Here is a 20,772-nt window from a genome sequence, read left to right as displayed (position 1 = left end):
TGTAGACCATATATATATCATGATTTGTATCCGAGAAATAAATTTATTTATGAAAGAGAAGAAATGAAAAAAATTAATCATGAGCCCAACAGCCCAAATACGCCCTTTATGGGCCGGCCTGATAGGCTCAATCAACTATGGCCATCCATCATGATGAACGGTTCAGATTCACTAGGAGTCATATAAATTGAGAGGCTCAAACCCTAACCCTAACCACTTCTTCCCCTTCTTTCTCTCCCTTCCTCATCTTCTTCTTTCTCACGAAACACACACAGGAAGGAAGGGGGCGCCTGGAATGGAGGCCGGCCGCACCCTGCGCCTGCGCCGGCGGCGCCAGGAGGGTCCGCGCGTCGGGCCAATGCCAGAGCCGGCCGCGCCCCGCTCTAGTGGCCGCGCCGAGCCGCGCGCCAAGGGAGGCCGCGCAACCTGCGTCGGTGGGCTGGCTGCGCCCGCGCCAGGCTGTGGCATGGCCACGCTGGTCGGGGGCCACGCCCGCGCCGGCCAGGGTTGCCGACACCGTGCCAGCCAGGTCGCTGCGCCCGCACTGGCGGCCTTGTGTGCGCCGGTGGCCGGCGGGCTTGCCGCGCCCCCGTGTGGCCGCGCCCTGCGGTGCGTGTTGACCGAGCCGAAGTCGCACTAGGAGGGCCTGCCATGCGCTGGCGACTACATTGGGTGCTTCGCTCGTCTTCTGGACGGCAGGGACCGGATCTGCTCACCTTCAGGGTAACAGTGACCCGATCCGCCCATTAATTTTTCACTTTAATTTTCAACAGCTTTCTGATATACTCATGGGATTAAATCTGAATATATATGCTGAGATTCAATATTAGGGCAGGTAGGCTAATATAATTGGTTGCTCTTGACCTGTGGTGCATGACCAATGTTTCTAATTAATCCTATCTGTGATAGATAAAGGAATGCAAGAAGGCATCTGTAAAACCTACTGTCTAAATTCAGCACCTAGTGACCATCCTCAAGTAATGATTTAACTTACTGTTGTACTACTATAAAAATGTGTGAAGATTTTAACTAGCCAAGGAAGTTTCTGGTTAGATATTTAGTATGCCCCATGTTAAATTTCTTGGCAAAACGTTGTCATGTCCACCAATATAATATTCTTGTTTGCTGAGCAAAAATTCTTGTTAAACAAATAACTCACTTATGCTACAGAACAGAATTCTATGTGACTCTAAATAGCTGGAACTATTATGGAACATATCTTGTCATTTATACCTTCCCATTGACTCAGCAGCTAAGATCTTCCTGGGACACTACATTCCAGCAATGCAGAAGGAGACATGATCTATAGCTTTACCTTTGAAATACTAGAAGAATACAACACCATTCATCCTCTCAAATGAAGAGCTGCTATGCCTTTGAAATACTACAAGAATCACAACATAAAAGATTGTTTATTTTGGATACTTCTGGATGGATATAAGGCTCCTTTAACTGCTGGGAAATTCAGAGATCTGATCGAGCGGAATTTCTGTGATTGCTTGGAAACCCAGAGGTAATTCAGTGGTGCTTCCTATCATTCAGTCTCTTTCTTGCATTATCCAGCATTTGTTACTAGGTTTCAATTTCATAATCATTAAATTTTGTTAGGCATGGGTTTTGTTTGGGGAAGAAGTATATACTATGTAATCCTTTTAAACAGGTAATGTATGCATTTTTGCAATTCTGAGCCCATCAAAAGGGATAATATATATAATTTGTTCTTAAACTTTAAGTTAATTCATGCAAATTTTTAATGGCAGAGCATCTATTATTGATATCGATGGATACCTAACATTTTGTCTGTGCCATTTGAGTTGAACAATTGCTGTTTAGCTGGACACGACATATGGGAATGACAGCACAGGGGCACACTTTGCATTGTATGATGCCTCTGCTTAGGCAGATGGACAGCAATGAACAACTACAACTATTACTTTTTCATGGATCTTAGTTCAATTAGATAGAAAACATAGTAATGTTCTATAGAATCCACTTTGTGTTTTGACACTTCAACAGCTCTGTTTGTCAGTACAAGAAATATGTGCTTTCTGACTGAGCAGGTTATGTTTTGATTGTGTATTACATTTGCTGGTAAGGTCACTCACGTGTTTTTCGTTTGTTTGTATTATCTTCAGGCAGGGTGTGAAGAACAGAAGACCTACAACTATATCAACAGCTCCTCATCCCAATGGGATGTACCCTAGCTCTCGACCTTATACCCAGTATAGGAGTTCAATAAAAACTGGTCTTCCCTACGGGGACCTACGGGAGTACTGGTTATGATTCCAGGATATATATATAGATCGTGGGGGCTTCGAACGTGGGTAATATACTTTGTGAGCCACCATAGTTTTCTCCATATTTCAAAGTTTACATGGCTGCTGCACATGCGCGCGATGGCGCGCGCCCATTCTCTAGTTCTTTTTAAAGATGATCTTACTCACACACTAGTACTACACTACTATTGCACAACAGTTTTACATTATTTTATCCAACTCAACCTAGCAAGCAGAATTCAGCTAGCAAGTAGAAAAGATATTTTTTTAACAGATGATCGTACTCACACACTAGTAGTACACTACTAATATATTGTACAACAACTTTACATTATTTTCTCTACTTGCCTAATTACATGTTACATTTTTCAGAAAGTGCGGGGCACAACAAGTGTTTGGCTTAATTTCATGGAAAATGGTTCTCCACAACCTGGTGGACGTGCTTTTGGGTTTTCATTTCCTATTGTGTGCACCAACCTTAGTATTATATATCAAACACAAACTACTATATATTGCTTGCTAATTTTCATTCATGTAAGCTTTTGTTGGATAATGTAGTATGCAAGACAAGATTGTATGCTTGATTTTGTTGGAGGATGTAGTGTGATGTAATGTGCAAGACAAGATTGTATGGTACAATATATATGTATCGACCTTCATGTCATGTGTGACTTTATATTTTTGTGTGTGATGGACATTATTGAGCTTGAATGTGGGTTTGATGTGCTAAATATTTCTAATTTTTATTTTTTTTATATTCAAATTGTGCTGTTGAACAATCTGACGCTATATATATGTAGATCATTAGATGATCTGACGGTATATATTTGGCCAAGGAGTGTCTGACGCTAAACATTGTCATGAGACTATCTGACGCTAAAATTTTTCACAGCAACAGGCTATCTGACGCTAAAAGTCTGGTCTGACGCTATATATTTTTAGCGTCAGCACTTACTGCGTCTGCAGAAGTCTGACGCTATATGTTTTTAGCGTCAGACCGCATGACGTTGTAGCGGCTTTCAGCGTCAGATCATCCAGCGCCAAATCTGGTGTTGTGGTGTAGTGAAGGTAGCATCAGAGCATTTATAGAGATCTACTCAAGTGGAGATGAAGTAGTGTGATTAGTATTTAACAAATTGAGCATGTCTCAAAGGTAAGGACAACCAATATAGCAACATGGCAAATGATGTTTTTATGTAAAGTACTCCCTCAAGCTTGAATTTTACAAAATTCAAGTTTGGATGAATTTAATTCAATGTTGTATGATGATTGGTTGGACATACCATGTGCTTGTCATTCATCCGATCTTCTTGCTCTAATCCTAGAAAGGTTAGTGACTAGGATACCCGAAGGAATATTTCTACAATTATCTTTATATGCTCAATACACAAGGTAATGTTGCAAATAATTAAAAGTTCATGTTACGATATGATAAGTGCTTGTTTTAGGAAACTAAGCTTGTCCTTGGGAAACCATCAATCAACTCAACGAGATCTGCAATATTTAATATAGACATAAGCATCGACAACCGCTCTTTTAAAGTTGTTATAAATAGAAAGGAAGAGAGGGTTGGAGATCTCAAATGTGGTGATAGCACATGGATTTTTAATGCCCTCTAGCCATTGATGTTGCTCTTCTCGATCCTCGTTGTGGTCTTGGTGACTCTTATGAATGGGATATCTAGAGAGATTCATAGGATCATCGGGAGGTTCAAGAGAAAGAGCATAGGAGAAATTATTAGGCTCAAGGATGGGTTGGATAGCCGAATCATGGGATTGGAATGTTTGGAAATCGGCTATTGAAACTTCCTTTCCTAGTCTGGGAGATGATTCCTTCTCTATCTCTAGGATTTTTTTATAAAGACTAGTGCAAGAAGGATATCCACAAATGAATACATACCTTGCTTTACTAACAGAAAAAGAAAGAAAAACTCTACCAAAGGTTATATGATTAAGACCAATGTGAAAATATCGAGAAAAAACATGGTCTTGTAGGGCTAGGTTTAAACTAGAATTTATAGAGAGATTAACAGATTCTCTAGGTGTAGCTAAAAGTTCATTATCTTTTTGATTAAAAGATAGGACCTCAGCTATAGAAAAGGGTTGGTTTTGACCTATTGCAATCAACTCCGAACACAGATCATAATTAGGGGCAAAGAAAGGACTTGTTGACTCCCATGGTCTATGGCTGGTCTCCAAAGGTGCAAAAAATTCAATAATAGGTATGGAATTTGAGTTATCCATAAAGATGAAAGAAATAAAAAGATAAAAGAATAAAAGTATAAAAGTATAATACAAGATAATAGCAAGACTTAAAGTTATCTCAGCAAACCGTCTTTCTCCCCGGCAACGGCGCCAGAAATGCTTGTTGATGTTTGGTAACGCCATCAGAAAATGATCCGCAAGCGCACGGATATCGGTGAGCATTTCACCCGGGAGGTTATCCAGAGTATCGTATTTATATTTTTACCACTGGGAGAAAGCGTGCATCTGACTAACCAAATCTGTTGCTACTACCCTTTAGGCTACAAAGAATATTTCTCGATGTGAGCGATGTATAGAGAAGACTGCAACCGTAGTCTCGTTCTAACCTTGGTAAGGATGATCTACTGTTCTATTGGGGAAGCTTACGGAATCTAGACACCACAAAGGATGTTCGACCTGCACCTATAAACCTACCCGTCCTGCTAACGAGATGTGGGATGCAAAGGTAACACGGAAATGTCACTTTCCTCGCTAGTACCACGGTCCAGCTAGTCAGGGGATATCTATGAGTACCCTAGCCGAAACTCCACGTTTACGCTAGCAATGATTACTCTAAACTCAACCGGAAGAGATTAAAGTAAACTCATAAACCAAAGAACAATAAAACAAGAACTTACTAGAATTTAGAAGTCGAATTACTGAAGAATCCTACGAGCAAGCCTCGGGTTAGAAGACTTGATCCCGCAGGTACAACCTCGGAGTAGACACCGACAGGCCGGGCTTCCTCCGATCTACACCTCCACTCTATCTCTCTCAATCTAATAGAACTTAGAAGAAATAATTCTACTCTCACATTGGATGTTAAGCCCTAAGTCTATTTAGATGAGAGGTTATCCTTCGAGGGCTCCTCTCAACTCTATGATGAACTTGTCTCCTCCAGTGGCCAGGGGGTCTGGTTTATAGTCCCCTCAAGTGAACGTGAGCCGTTGGATCAAACCGACATTGATTGGACGGTTATCCTTAATCCTTTAGGTCGGTGGAGCTTGGTCCCCGAAAAGAGTTCTGATTAGAGTCCAGGTCAGGGCGGGCGCCCAAGGGGGGAGGGCGGGCGCCCTGCCCCCAGGCCCGTTCGCCTTCCCGTTCGTTCTCGTGGCTTCTGGAGTCTTCTAGATGATAGAAAATTGTGCGGCACGTTAATATCTCTATGTAAACCCGACGTGTGGGCCTTTCTTCTGTATTTCCTGATAACCCCCTACAGAAATAGACAAACACCAAAACTCATGGAATTCTATCAGATAAAACCCTAAGTCTGGGTGTTGGTTGCATTTGGTTCCTTTTCTTTATTTATTTGATGATTATATTTGGTACTCAAGGACCGTCAACAGTGCTGACCACCGAGCACGATTACATTCCCAACTGTGCTCGAAGGCTCATCAATCACTCCCTGTGTTGTGCTCTGGAATTGCTTCGATTACTCTCCGACCACAACTTGGGGATCCGATGGGATAATTTTTAGTTTTTCAGACCTTGCTACAAGGCTCGTACTTCGCCTTCTAGCAAGCTCGAGGACTACATCGGTACGATGCATCTAGCGATGCATGTTAGTATCAGAAATTTTAAGATGATTTTCTTTTTAGATCCTGGCACCACGTGTCTACGTCACCTGCTACCAGGCTCGGGGACTAAGTGGGCACACTTCACCTTGCGGTGAATATGCTTGCTTTTTTCAAGTTCATACTTTTCAGAAAAGTAAAGTGGGCACACTTCATCAGGAAAAAAATATTTTTTGATTAAGAGCACCATGCATTCTTCAAACAACCTGCTTCTTCGATGTCAATGTTGGTCAAATGTCTTTTGAATTGGTTAAAATACCGTTGCAACTGTTCGGACGGTTTTCCTCGTTATTGAAGACGTCAAGCCTCACTTATCGGAGAAGCTCAAGACGGCGTGTTACATCATAATACATGGTGCTCGGGGACTAGCTGTGGGGGTATAAACCCCTATACCCTTACGGCTAGTCTTGGGCTAGGAGGCTTGGCCCATTACGAGACGAGTTCGAGGCTTGATCCGACTACTAGGAGTTTCGCGCAAGGAAACAAGACGAGATCAAATAGGATTCTAGTCGGTTAGAATAGGAATTGATATTGTACTATCTATGGCAATTGTAACCAACTAGGATTAGTTTCCAAATCTATAACCCTGCCCTCTGGACTATATAAGGAGAGGCAAGGGACCCCCTTAGGACATCTCATCTTAACTCAACACAATCCACAGCAATACAATCACATGCAGGACGTAGGTATTACGCCCACACGGCGGCCGAATCTGGATAAAAATCTTGTCCGTGTCTTGCGTCACCATCAAGTTTGTAGCTTGCGCACCGTCTACCGATAAACTACTACCTTGGGTATACTCCAAGGTAGACTGCCGACTAGCTTTCGTCGACAAAAAGGAGATGGATAAGAGGGGTCTCTAAGGTCAAGGATGGATTTAGAATTTGTGAACATGGAAGCGGAGCAGATAGAATTTTCTAGATGGTTTAGCTCTCCTTCACTTGATAAGTCATCCTTGACTTCTTCATAACAGGAACCAAGACATTCTCTAAGAGAACCATTATTGTAAGGATTTGAATTATCCCTGCTTGAAGGTCTCTTATGGAACCAGAAGTCTAAACCATCAGCATCTGAAAGATTTAAGGTTGGAATTCCTTCCTCCCTTAGAGAATTTTGGGGTATTGATGGGTTAGGATCGATAGCTAAAGTTTGGGATTGAAGTGGTTGCGATCTGGCTATCGAAACTTCTTCTTCTTGTCTAGGAACTAATTCTTTCTCTTTCTCAGGGATATAAATGCTAGGAGACTTTCCGCTCATTAAATCAATCAAATTCCAAGCTTCACTAGCGGACAGGTGGTGGAAAGATCCTCCAGAGGCCGTATGAAGGGTTTGCTTATTTTCCCTACTAAGGCCCTTAAAAAAGTGAATTAGAAGAACTTCTTCTGGAATAGAAAGCTTTGGGCCAGTGAGAGTAAGGTCAATAAAGCGGTCCCACCAAGAGATTCTCCTTCTAGTTGTCTAAAAGAAATAATCTCGATCCGAAGATCCGCCTCTTTGGAGATCGGAAAATATTTAGAGAGGAAACTATTGTATAACTCCTTCCAATCTCCATGAGCACTTCCTATGTTGAGTTTATACCAATATCTAGCTTTTCCAGTTAAAGAGAACGGAAAGAGCTTCCATTTAAGTGTCTCATTGGACATGCCTTCAATGCGAAGGAGGTCACAGACTCGATAAATCTCTCTTAGGTGTGTGTGTATGGGTTTTCCTCACCTTCTTCTGAGAAAGGTTGTTTTTGAAGAAATTCTATGTATTCTGGGCTTATCTCAAAACTAGATGTCATGATAGGCTTTGAATATTTTGGTGGTTCGAGATGTGTGCCCATAGGTCTATTAAACTGATAGATAGACATGTTTGCCTTCATGATAGACCAAAGATCAAGGATTAGATAAGAAGAAAGAATAGCAGAGATGAGGCAAAGGATAAAAGGAAAAATATATATATTTTTTATTTTTTAGAAAATGATTAAGCTAGTTCGTAGTCAACTCAGCAACCATCTCTTCGGCAACGGCACCAAAAAAGCTTGTTGACACTTGCTAACACCACTTGAATAATAGGTTGTCATCCCTAGCATGGCACTAGAGTGTACTATGGTATTTATACGCACACTGATAAATCCGCAAGCACACGGATACCGTTGTAGCTTTTACCCGGTTAAAGGTTTTATCGTATCCATAGGGAAACGGGAGAACCAACTACGCTCTAACTTAACCAAGATAGATAGATATGTGTAAATAGGAAAGATGGTAGAACTGAATAAGAACAATATTAAAGGTAAAATGATAATGGGGGAATATAGATTAGAGCAATCTAGTATATGGGCGATGGTAGGAGATTAGAGAGGATAACTATGGTTTCTCTACTTCAAAGGGGTATTTCTATGTCTGGAACGAACTACGTGATAAGAATACACCACATAGGATGCTTATCCATAGGTCGATAAACCCTACCAGTCCTGGTAACGGGAGGTGGACTACAGAGGACCAACATAGCTGTCACATACGCGGCCTACCACACGATCCGCTAGACAGGAGATATCCATAAGTAATCTAGGTCTAAGCACCACGCTTACACCTATACTACAACTCTCACCTATAGCGTCCTATAGATTAAAGTACTCAAAAGAGTTATGAACCAGAACATACATAGATAGTAATTGCATAATGAAATAGAAGTAGATTACCAGAGTCATCCCATGAGCAAGCTTGATTAGAGCTTGATCATGGCGAAGTACAACCAGAGGAAGAACCGACACGGCGCCTCTCCTCCAATCCTCCCTCGCTCTCCATCTCGCTACTATCTAGATCTACTCTAGTTTAGGGATGAGAGGAGAGCTCTCATCTCCAAACCCTAGCTTTTGCTCTGTCTATGAATAATGAATAAAGATGAAGCGGTGCCTCCTCCAGGGGCCAGGGGCCCTGCTTATATAGCCCCCTCAAATGAACATGGGCCGTCGGATCAAACCGACCTTAATCGCACGGTTTTCCTTATTGGTCCAGATGACAGGGCGGGCGCCCAAGGGGGGAGGGCGGCGCCCTGCCCCCGGGCTCGCTTGGCTTTTCGTTCGTTCTCGTGGCTTCTGGAGTATTCTTGATGATAGAAAATTGCGTGGCACGTTAATATCTCTATGTAAATCCGACATGTGGGCCTTTCCTCTATATTTCCTGATAACCCCCTGCAGAAATAGACAAACACCAAAACTCGTGGAATTCTGTTAGATAAAACCCTAAGTCTGGGTGTTGGTTGCATTTGGATCCTTTTCTTTGTTTATTTGATGATTAAATTTGATACTTAAGGACCGTCAACAATACACATGAAAGAAGCAGCATCAACACCCACAAGCTTAATTATGCAGGATCATCAAGCATTCACTTGTCGCAACATCAAAGTATGTTTCAACTATCATATATGAACAAATGATGCTTATGCTCATAAAATGTAAGTGCCAAAACGCGAGACAAACACCTGGGGTGTTACGATTCTAATATTTTTTCTAAAATCTTATATACCTCTTGTAGTTTCATAAGCTATAAGAGAGAGATGTAAAATTTATAAATAAATTCTTTTTGGCTTTGTCAAATAAAGAAATGATCAAAATAAATGTTGTACATCTTGAGATGTTATACAACTATGTAGTTAAAAACTTTTTGATTTGAATTCGTTTAGGGCTTCAAAATTCAACTTGAAATTTTCTTTGCCGAGTGTAAAAAAAAAACACTCGGCAAATAATTTTTCAAATTTAAGAAATTCAAATATAGTTTTTGCATTACAAGATGATTTCAAAACAAAAAGTTATCAACTATGAAGTTTCATAACTTTTTGAGATCTACAAAGTTTATTTAGAGAGTTTTTCCATCTAAGGTTGTTTAAAGAATACCAATTTTAAAATTTTCAATTTAAAACACGGTTTTGCATGACAAGATGAACTCAAATAAAAAAGTTGCCAAATACAAAATTTCATAACTTCTCAAGATCTACAGAGTTTATTTTGGTTATTTTGACATATGTTCATCGGACATGGTGATTCTAATATTTTTTCTAAAATCGTATATATCTCTCTTATAGTTTCATAAACTATACGAGAGAGATGTAAAATTTGTAAACAAATTTGTTTTGTCTTTGTCAAATAAATAAATGATCAAAATAAATATTGTAGATCTTGAGAAGTTATATAACTTTGTAGTTAAAAACTTTTTGATTTGAATTCGTTTAGGGCTTCAAAATTCGATTTGAAATTTTCTTTGTCGAGTGTTTTTTTGACACGCAGCGAAGGTGGTCTTTGCCGAGTGTCAAAGAAAAACACTCGGCAAAGAATTTTTCAAATTTAAGAAATTCAAATATAGTTTTTGCATGACAAGATGATTTCAAAACAAAAAGTTATCAACTATGAAGTTTCATAACTTCTTGAGATCTACAAAGTTTATTTAGATTGTTTTTCCATCCGAGGTTGTTTAAAAAATTCAAATTTTAAAATTTTCAATTAAAACCGCGGTTTTGCATGACAAGATGTACTCAAATAAAAAAGTCGCCAAATACAAAAAGTCATAACTTCTCAAGATCTAGAGAGTTTATTTTGGTTATTTTGTCATACGTTTATCGGACATGGTGATTCTAATATTTTTCTAAAATCTTATATATCTCTCTTATAGTTTCATAAACTATAAGAGAGATATAAAATTTGTAAACAAATTTGTTTTGGCTTTGTCAAATAATGAAATGATCAAAACAAATGTTGTAGATCTTGAGAAGTTATACAACTTTGTAGTTAAAAACTTTTTGATTTGAATTCGTTTAGGGCTTCCAAATTTGATTGGAAATTTTCTTTGCCCACTTGGCAAAGAAGGTATTTGCCGAGTGTCAAAGAAAAACACTCGGCAAAGGCTTCTTTGCCGAGTGTCAAAAAAAAACACACGGCAAAGAATTTTTTAAATTTAAGAAATTCAAATATAGTTTTTGCATGACAAGATGATTTCAATTTTAAAAGTTATCAACTACGAAGTTTCATAACTTTTTGAGATCTACAAGAGTTTTTCCATCCGAGGTTGTTTAAAAAATTCACATTTTAAAATTTCAATTAAAAACGCGGTTTTGCATGAGAAGATGAACTCAAATAAAAAAGTTGCCAAATACAAAATTTTATAAGTTCTCATGATCTACAGAGTTTATTTCAGTTATTTTGTCATATGTTCATCGGACATGGCGATTCTAATATTTTTCTAAAATCTTATATATCTCTCTTGTAGTTTCATAAACTATAAGAGAGATGTAAAATTTGTAAACAAATTTGTTTTGGCTTTGTCAAATAAAGAAATGATCAAAATAAATGTTGTAGATCTTGAATAGTTATACAACTTTGTAGCTAAAACCTTTTTGATTTGAATTTGTTTAGGGCTTCAAAATTCGATTTGAAATTTTCTTTGCCTAGTGTTTTTTGACACTCGACAAAGAAGGTCTTTGCCGTGTGTCAAAGAAAAACACTCGGCAAAGAATTTTTCAAATTTAAGAAATTCATATATAGTTTTTGCATGACAAGATGATTTCAAAACAAAAAGTTATCAACTATGAAGTTTCATAACTTTTTGAGATCTACAAAGTTTATTTAGAGAGGTTTTTCATCCAAGGTTGTTTAAAAAATTCAAATTTTAAAATTTTTAACTAAAAACACGATTTTGCATGACAAGTTGAACTCAAATAAAAAAGTTGCCAAATATAAAATTTCATAACTTCTCAGGATCTATAGAGTTTATTTTGGTTATTTTGTCATATGTTCATCGGACATGGTGATTCTAATATTTTTCTAAAATCTTATATATATCTTCATAAACTATATGAGAGAGATGTAAAATTTGTATACAAATTTGTTTTGGCTTTGTCAAATAAAGAAATGATCAAAATAAATGTTGTAGATCTTTGGAAGTTATACAACTTTGTACTTAAAAACTTTTTGATGTGAATTCGTTTAGGGCTTTAAAATTCGATTTGAAATTTTCTTTACCGAGTGTTTTTTTGACACTCGACAAAGAAGATCTTTGTCGAGTGTCAAAGAAAAACACACTCGGCAGAGGTTTCTTTGCCAACTGTCAAAAAAAACACTCGGCAAAGAATTTTTTAAATTTAAGAAATTCATATATAGTTTTTGCATGACAAGATCATTTCAAAACAAAAAATTATCAACTATGAAGTTTCATAACTTTTTGAGATCTACAAAGTTTATTTAGAGAGGTTTTTCATCCGAGGTTGTTTAAAAAAATTCAAAATTTCAAATTTTAAATTAAAAACACGGTTTTGCATCACAAGATAAACTCAAATAAAAAAGATGTTAAATATAAAATTTCATAAATTCTCAGGATCTTACAGAGTTTATTTTGGTTATTTTGTCATATGTTCATCGGACATGGTGATTCTAATATTTTTCTAAAATCTTATATATATCTTCATAAACTATATGAGAGAGATGTAAAATTTTTAAACAAATTTATTTTGCCTTTGTCAAATAAAGAAATGATCAAAATAAATGTTGTAGATCTTGAGAAGTTATACAACTTTGTAGTTAAAAAGTTTTTGATTTGAATTCGTTTAGGGCTTCAAAATTCGATTTGAAATTTTATTTGCCGAGTGCTTTTTTTGAAACTCGGCAAAGAAGATCTTTACCGAGTGTCAAAGAAAAACACTCGGCAAAGCCTTCTTTGCCGAGTGTCAAAAAACATTCGTCAAAGAATTTTTAAAATTTAAGAAATTCAAATATAGTTTTTGCATGACAATATGATTTCAAAACAAAAAGTTATCAACTACGAAGTTTCATCACTTTTTAAGATCTACAAAGTTTATTTAGAGAGTTTTTTCATCCGAGGTTGTTTAAAAAATTCAAATTTTAAAATTTTCAATTAAAAACGCTGTTTTGCATGACAAGATGAACTCAAATAAAAAAGTTGCCAAAAACAAAAAGTCATAACTTCTCAAGATCTAGAGAGTTTAATTTGGTTATTTTGTCATATGTTCATTGGACATCGTGATTCTAATATTTTTTTTTAAAATCTTATATATCTCTCTTGTAGTTTCATAAACAATAAGAGAGAGATTTAAAATTTGTAAATAAATTTGTTTTGAATTTTCAAGTAAAGAAATGATCAAAATAAATGTTGTAGGTCTTGAGAAGTTATACAACTTTGTAGTTAAAAACTTTTTGATTTGAATTTGTTTAGGGCATCAAAATTCGATTTGAAATTCTCTATGCCAAGTGTTTTTTTTTGACACTCGGCAAAGAAGGTCTTTGTCGAGTGCTAAAGAAAAACACTCGGCAAAGGCTTCTTTGTCAAGTGTCAAAAAACACTCGGCAAAGAATTTTTCAAATTTAAGAGATTCAAATATAGTTTTTGCATGACAAGAGGATTTTAAAACAAAAAGTTATCAACTACGATGTTTCATAACTTTTTCAGATCTACAAAGTTTATTTAGAGAGATTTTCCATCGGAGGTTGTTCAAAAAATTCAAATTTTAAAATTTTCAATTAAAAACGGGGTTTTGCATGAAAAGATGAACTCAAATAAAAAAGTTGCCAAATACAAAATTTTATAACTTCTCATGATCTACAGAGTTTATTTTAGTTATTTTGTCATATGTTCATCGGACATGGTGATTCTAATATTTTTCTAAAATCTTATATATCTCTCTTATAGTTTCATAAACTATAAGAGAGAGATGTAGAATATGTAAACAAATTTATTTTGGCTTTTTCAAATAAAGAAATGATCAAAATAAATGTTGTAGATCTTGAGAAGTTATACAACTTTGTAGTTAAAAACTTTTTGATTTGAATTCGTATAGGCTTCAAAATTCGATTTGAATTTTGCTTTGCCGATTGTTTTTTTACACTCGGCAAAGAAGGTCTTTGCCGAGTGTAAAAAAACACTCGGCAAACGCTTCGGCCTTGTTTAGTTCGCAAAAATTTTCAAGATTCCCCGTCACATCGAATCTTTGGTCGCATGCATGGAGTATTAAATATAGACGAGAATAAAAACTAACTGCACAGTTTATCTCTAATTTGTGAGATGAATCTTTTGAGCCTAGTTACTCCGTGATTGGACAATGTTTGTCAAATAAAAACGAAATGCTACAGCACCCAAAAACAAAAAATTTTGCGAACTAAACAAGGCCTTCTTTGCCGAGTGTAAAAAAACACTCGCAAAGAATTTTTCAAATTACAAAATTCAAATATAGTTTTTGCATGACAATATGATTTCAAAACAAAAAGTTATCAACTACGAAGTTTCATAACTTTTTGAGATCTACAAAGTTTATTTAGAGACTTTTTCCATCCAAGGTTGTTTAAAAAATTCAAATTTTAAATTTTTCATTTAAAAATGTGGTTTTACATGACATGATGAACTCAAATAAAAAAGTTGCCAAATACAAAATTTCATAACTTCCCAAGATGTACAGAGTTTATTTTGGTTATTTTGACATATGTACATCGGACATGGTGATTCTAATATTTTTCTAAAATCTTATATATCTCTCTTATAATTTATGAAACTATAAGAGAGAGATGTAAAATTTGTAAATAAATTTGTTTTGGCTTTGTCAAATAAAGAAATGATCAAAATAAAAGTTGTAGGTCTTGAGAAGTTATACAACTTTGTTGTTAAAAACTTTTTGATTTGATTTTGTTTAGGGCATCAAAATTTGCCAAGTGTTTTTTTTGACACTCGGCAAAGAAGGTCTTTGTCGAGTGTTAAAGAAAAACACTCAGCAAAGGCTTCTTTGTCGAGTGTCAAAAAAAACACTCGGCAAAGAATTTTTCAAATTTAAGAAATTCAAATATAGTTTTTGCATGACAAGATGATTTTAAAACAAAAAGTTATCAACTACGAAGTTTCATAACTTTTTCATATCTACAAAGTTTATTTAGAGAGATTTTCCATCGGAGGTTGTTCAAAAAATTCAAATTTTAAAATTTTCAATTAAAAATGGGGTTTTGCATGACAAGATGAACTCAAATAAAATAGTTGCTAAATACAAAATTTTATAACTTCTCATGATCTACAGAGTTTATTTTAGTTATTTTGTCATATGTTCATGGGACATGGGTGATTCTAATGTTTTTCTAAAATCTTATATATCTCTCTTATAGTTTCATAAACTATAAGAGAGATGTAGAATATGTAAACAAATTTGTTTTGGCTTTGTCAAATAAAGAAATGATCAAAATAAATATTGTAAATCTTGAGAAGTTATACAACTTTGTAGTTAAAAACTTTTTGATTTGCATTCGTTTAGGGCTTTAAAATTCGATTTGAAATTTGCTTTGCCGTGTGTTTTTTTACACTCGGCAAAGAAGGTCTTTGCCGAGTGTCAAAAAACACTCGGCAAAGAATTTTTCAAATTTACAAAATTCAAATATAGTTTTTGCATGACAAGATGATTTCAAAACAAAAAGTTATCAACTACGAAGTTTCATAACTTTTTGAGATCTACAAAGTTTATTTAGAGATTTTTTCCATCCGAGGTTGTTTAAAAAAATCAAATTTTAAAATTTTCATTTAAAAACGTGGTTTTACACGACAAGATGAACTCAAATAAAAAAGTTGCCAAATACAAAATTTCATAACTTCCCAAGATTTACAGAGTTTATTTTGGTTATTTTGTCAAATGTTCATCGGACATGGTCATTCTAATATTTTTCTAAAATCTTATATATCTCTCTTATAGTTTATGAAACTATAAGAGAAAGATGTAAAATTTGTTAATAAATTTGTTTTGGCTTTGTCAAATAAAGAAATGATCAAAATAAATGTTGTAGATCTTGAGAAGTTATACAACTTTGTAGTTAAAAACTTTTTGATTTGAATACGTTTATGGCTTCAAAATTCGATTTAAATTTTTCTTTGCCTAGTGTATTTTTGACACTCGGCAAACAAGGTCTTTGCCGAGTGTCAAAGGAAAACACTCAGCAAAGGCTTCTTTGCTGGATGTCAAAAAAAACACTCGGCAAAGAATTTTTTAAATTTAAGAAATTCAAATATAGTTTTTGCATGACAAGATGATTTCAAAACAAAAAAGTTATCAACTACGAAGTTTCATAACTTTTTGAGATCTACAAAGTTTATTTAGAGACTTTTTCCATCCCAGGTTGTTTAAAAAATTAAAATTTTAAATTTTTCAATTAAAAACACGATTTTGCATGACAAGATGAACTCAAATAAAAAAGTTGCCAAATACAAAATTTCATAACTTCCCAAGATGTCCAGAGTTTATTTTGGTTATTTTGTCATATGTACATCGGACATGGTGATTCTAATATTTTTCTAAAATCTTATATATCTCTCTTATAGTTTACGAAACTATAGGAGAGAGATGTAGAATATGTAAACAAATTTGTTTTGGCTTTATCAAATAAAGAAATGATCAAAATAAATGTTGTAGATCTTGAGAAGTTATACAACTTTGTAGTTAAAAACTTTTTGATTTGCATTCGTTTAGGGCTTTAAAATCCGATTTGAAATTTGCTTTGCCGTGTATTTTTTTACACTCGGCAAAGAAGGTCTTTGCCGAGTGTAAAGAAAACACTCGGCAAAGAATTTTTCAAATTTACAAAATTCAAATATAGTTTTTGCATGACAAGATGATTTCAAAACAAAAAGTTATCAACTACGAAGTTTCATAACTTTTTGAGATCGACAAAGTTTATTTAGAGACTTTTTCCATCCGAGGTTGTTCAAAAAATTCAAATTTTAAATTTTCATTTAAAAACGCGGTTTTACACGACAAGATGAACACAAATAAAAAAGTTGCCAAATACAAAAGTTCATAACTTCCCAATATGTACAGAGTTTATTTTGGTTATTTTGTCATATGTTCATCGGACATGGTGATTCTAATATTTTTCTAAAATCTTATATATCTCTCTTATAGTTTATGAAACTATAAGAGAGAGATGTAAAATTTGTAAATAAATTTGTTTTAGCTTTGTCAAATAAAGAAATGATCAAAATAAATGTTGCAGGTCTTGAGAAGTTGTACAACTTTGTAGTTAAAAACTTTTTGATTTGATTTTGTTTAGGGCATCAAAATTTGATTTGAAATTCTCTATGCCAAGTGTTTTTTTTGACACTCGGCAAAGAAGGTCTTTGTCGAGTGTTAAAGAAAAACACTCGGCAAAGGCTTCTTTGTCGAGTGTCAAAAAAAACACTCCGCAAAGAATTTTTCAAATTTAAGAAATTCAAATATAGTTTTTGCATGACACGATGATTTTAAAATGAAAAGTTATCAACTACGAAGTTTCATAACTTTTTGAGATCTACAAAGTTTATTTAGAGAGTTTTTCCATCCGAGGTTGTTTAAAAAATTCAAATTTTAAAATTTTAATTAAAAACGCGGTTTTGCATGAGAAGATGAACTAAAATAAAAAGTTGCCAACTACAACATTTCATAACTTCTCAAGATCTACAGAGTTTATTTTAGTTATTTTGTCATATGTTCATCCGACATGGTGATTCTAATATTTTTTCTAAAATCTTATATATCGCTCTTGTAATTTCATAAACTATAAGAGAGATGTAAATTTTATAAACAAATTTGTTTTGGCTTTATCAAATAAAGAAATGATCATAATAAATGTTGTAGATCTTGAGAAGTTATACAACTTTGTAATTAAAAACTTTTTGATTTCAATTCGTTTAGGGCTTCAAAAATCGATTTGAAATTTTCTTTGCTTGCAACACCCAAAATGATTTAATTTTGTATTTTTGTGCTCGTTTTGAAATAGGTGAAAAATGATTTGAAATTAGCTTTGGAATAAAAGAAAGGAAAAGAAAACAAACAAACAAAACCTCTCCCTCTCTCTCTCTATTCTGGCCTGAGGCCCAGTACTCTTTCCCCTCCCCTTTTTCCCCCTTCGGCCCAGCGCAGCAGGCTGAGCCCAGCTCTTTTCCCTTCCTTCCCCCTCACCTTTCTGCCTTGGCGGCCCAGATTGCGGCCCAACAAGCTCACGCCAGCGCCTCCTCTCCCCCTCTCTTCTCTCTGGCGACCGGGACCCCCTCTTCATTGGCTCGCTGACTCCCGGCCCCACATGACAGTGTCTCGCCCCCCTCCCATCTTCTTCCTCCAACCGTGCGCGAACAGGAGTATGCAGGAGGAAACCAATCCCAATTTGGACGGGATTGACCGCGTGGTAGATCTTCCCGACCCCCTATAAAGCCCCTTCTCCACCCCGCGGGTTCCCTTTAGCGCCTAAGCCGACTCAACGGCACCCTAGCCGCCTCGGACACAGTGTTTTGGATCTCGCTGAACAACTCTCTTCCCGCCGCCGCTGCGAGCTCTGTACGTGCGCCCTCGGCCTGAGCAGTGTGTCCAATCGAGTTCGCGGTGAGTTTCTCCGTCTCCCGGTGTTCTTCTTTCATTGTTTGGCGCTCTGTTGATGGTCCTTAATGCTCACATTTAACCGTCAACTAATCATGGAAAAGGACCTATATGCAACCAACATCCAAAATTAGGGTTTCATCTGACAGAATTCCATGAGTTTTGGTGTTTGTCTATTTCTGCAGGGGGTTATCAGGAAATATGGAGGAAAGGCCCACACGTCATGTTTACATAGAGATATTAAGGCCTGCTACAATTTCCCATAATGAGATGGACCTAAGAAGCGATTGGACCGAAGCGGAGGCAGAACAGGGCCTGGCCCAGGGTGTCTGCCCTAGGGACCAGGGCGCCCGCCCTCCTGTGGTGCCCAATCAGGGTCTGTTGATACAAAAGCTGATCTGCAAACACAAAGGGCTAATACCTGATTCAAACGTTAAGGCGTGCCAGCCGATTTGACCTTGCTATCAGCAAAGGTAATAACTCGAATACTTTGGTCCCGACAACAGCGATGCGCAAGAGGTATTCACGCGGAACTTGAGAATACGCCGAATTTAAGTCGACGAACTCTTAAGAACTCGTAATGAAAAAGGAAAATATGACGAAGTCGTCGAAAAAGTAGATGCTGGAATATGAGTAAAAACTTGTATTTGATTGATTGTTAGATATCGATTACAAGGCCCTAGGGTCTACATATATACCCTGCTCAAAGAGCTACAATCAGACACGACTAGGACTCGAATTCCAAATTAAACAGAATCCGTACACAAAACGATTTAAATAACTAAGGAAAAAACAAAACTATCTCCTCGTGACAAACTAGGACACCACCACGGACCAATCGGCAACCTTCATGCCTTCCTTCTGTATCATCGGTAGACTCCTCATCATAGCCATCAGCAAAAGTTAACGCTGACCATCGGTATGAACGCATCACCAGTATGGACTTAGTCACATTCAACCGTCCCTTCATCGGCAACCATCCTCATCGGCAAGTCTTCTGCAGACCAGTTACTGTTGCCCCATCTTGCCGATCCACACTCTACCGATCCTGGATACGTGTCTAAAAACGATGTCAACACATGCCCCCCAATTTCGGAGTATGAAATCATTAATGCTCCGAAATTCTCTATAGTAATGATGCCTTTCCGCAATTAATTCTCCCAATTTGGCAACCGATAGCCTAAATCTGAACAACTTTGGCCCGATTCTTCCGCAGATTCCTCGAATTGCTCAACCTCCCAAACGGACATCTCCACTTTAATCGCCCATCGGCAATATTAGCGTTACAAGGAACTGCCGATGGGCCGACCAGGAAATCCCGCATAGTGAAATATCTTAACTTCCCAAACGGACATCTCCACTTTATTCGCCCATCGGCAATATTACCGTTACAAGGCGCTGTCGATGGACCGACAAGGAAATCCCGCACAGTGAAATATCTCTAGATTATGACCGCTTCCTGTCAAATCATCTGCACAATCCCTTGATTACCGTGCGAATAGTTACCATATATACCTGAGTACCCTCGGATTTCACGGATACGGTGAAGAGATAAGTCAAATTTACCCTTGCCCGTTGTGTCCTATAAATAGTTCCTTCTCAGGTACTCCTTCTCCATCACATCATTCCACAGCCTCAACTTTGCTTTTCTGGCAGCGGCGCAGTTCGAGAGCCCCAAGAACTCCGACGAAGGCCTTTCTTCACCAACCTCAAAGTCTTCGAACACCTTCGCGAGGAGATGACCATCAACTTTGCTGTTCCCGAGGTCAGTTCATCACCCTACCTCTTGTACTTTTACCGTATCCTTGTTCATCCGCAATTTATTTTACTGAACATTCCCCTCTTTTTCTTTTGTTCTTCTTTTTACCCCAAAAACCATTAGGATCTGTCCAATAAAATTGTCATCCCTACCAATCAGCCACACCTCAAATGTCTTAGTCCGTTAGGGAACCCAGATCCCACCGATCTAATCAACGCAGAAACAAACAGAATCCCCTTTAGAGCCGAGAATTTTTCTCTAGATCTGTGGAAGGACACCTTTCGTTCCTGGCCCAGTCCTACCGTAGGATGGAAGGATTGGTTCTTGAGAGTCAGCCATTCTAATGAGGTTCAATGGGGTGAACGAAACCTGGACCAATGCATCAGGTTGTCCCTTGCCACTATGCATAGGAACAAATCGATGCTGATTGCTGCTTCTTATTTCTGGTCGGATACACTTAATGCCTTTATCTTCGGTCACGGCCCTGCTTCTCCCACTCTTGCCGATGTACTTATGCTCACCGGCTTAGATGTATCCACTGCCGATAGTAGTCACCTATTTGA

At 36.9% G+C, this 20,772-nt stretch overlaps 1 long non-coding RNA gene across 2 annotated transcripts; it reads left to right on the top strand.

The window, feature by feature from the left end:
• LOC110436578 lies at positions 328-2,952 on the top strand. Of its 2 annotated transcripts, none has more exons than XR_002454376.1 (4): positions 328-723; positions 1,253-1,513; positions 2,136-2,324; positions 2,649-2,952. It is a non-coding gene; the product is annotated as an uncharacterized LOC110436578 (long non-coding RNA). The 2 variants fall into 2 exon arrangements; XR_002454377.1 differs by having other exon boundaries at positions 1,250-1,513.

Source organism: Sorghum bicolor, chromosome 6 (assembly GCF_000003195.3).
Source record: "Sorghum bicolor cultivar BTx623 chromosome 6, Sorghum_bicolor_NCBIv3, whole genome shotgun sequence".
Lineage (NCBI taxonomy): Eukaryota > Viridiplantae > Streptophyta > Magnoliopsida > Poales > Poaceae > Sorghum > Sorghum bicolor.
This window is presented reverse-complemented; position numbering and strand designations above follow the sequence as displayed.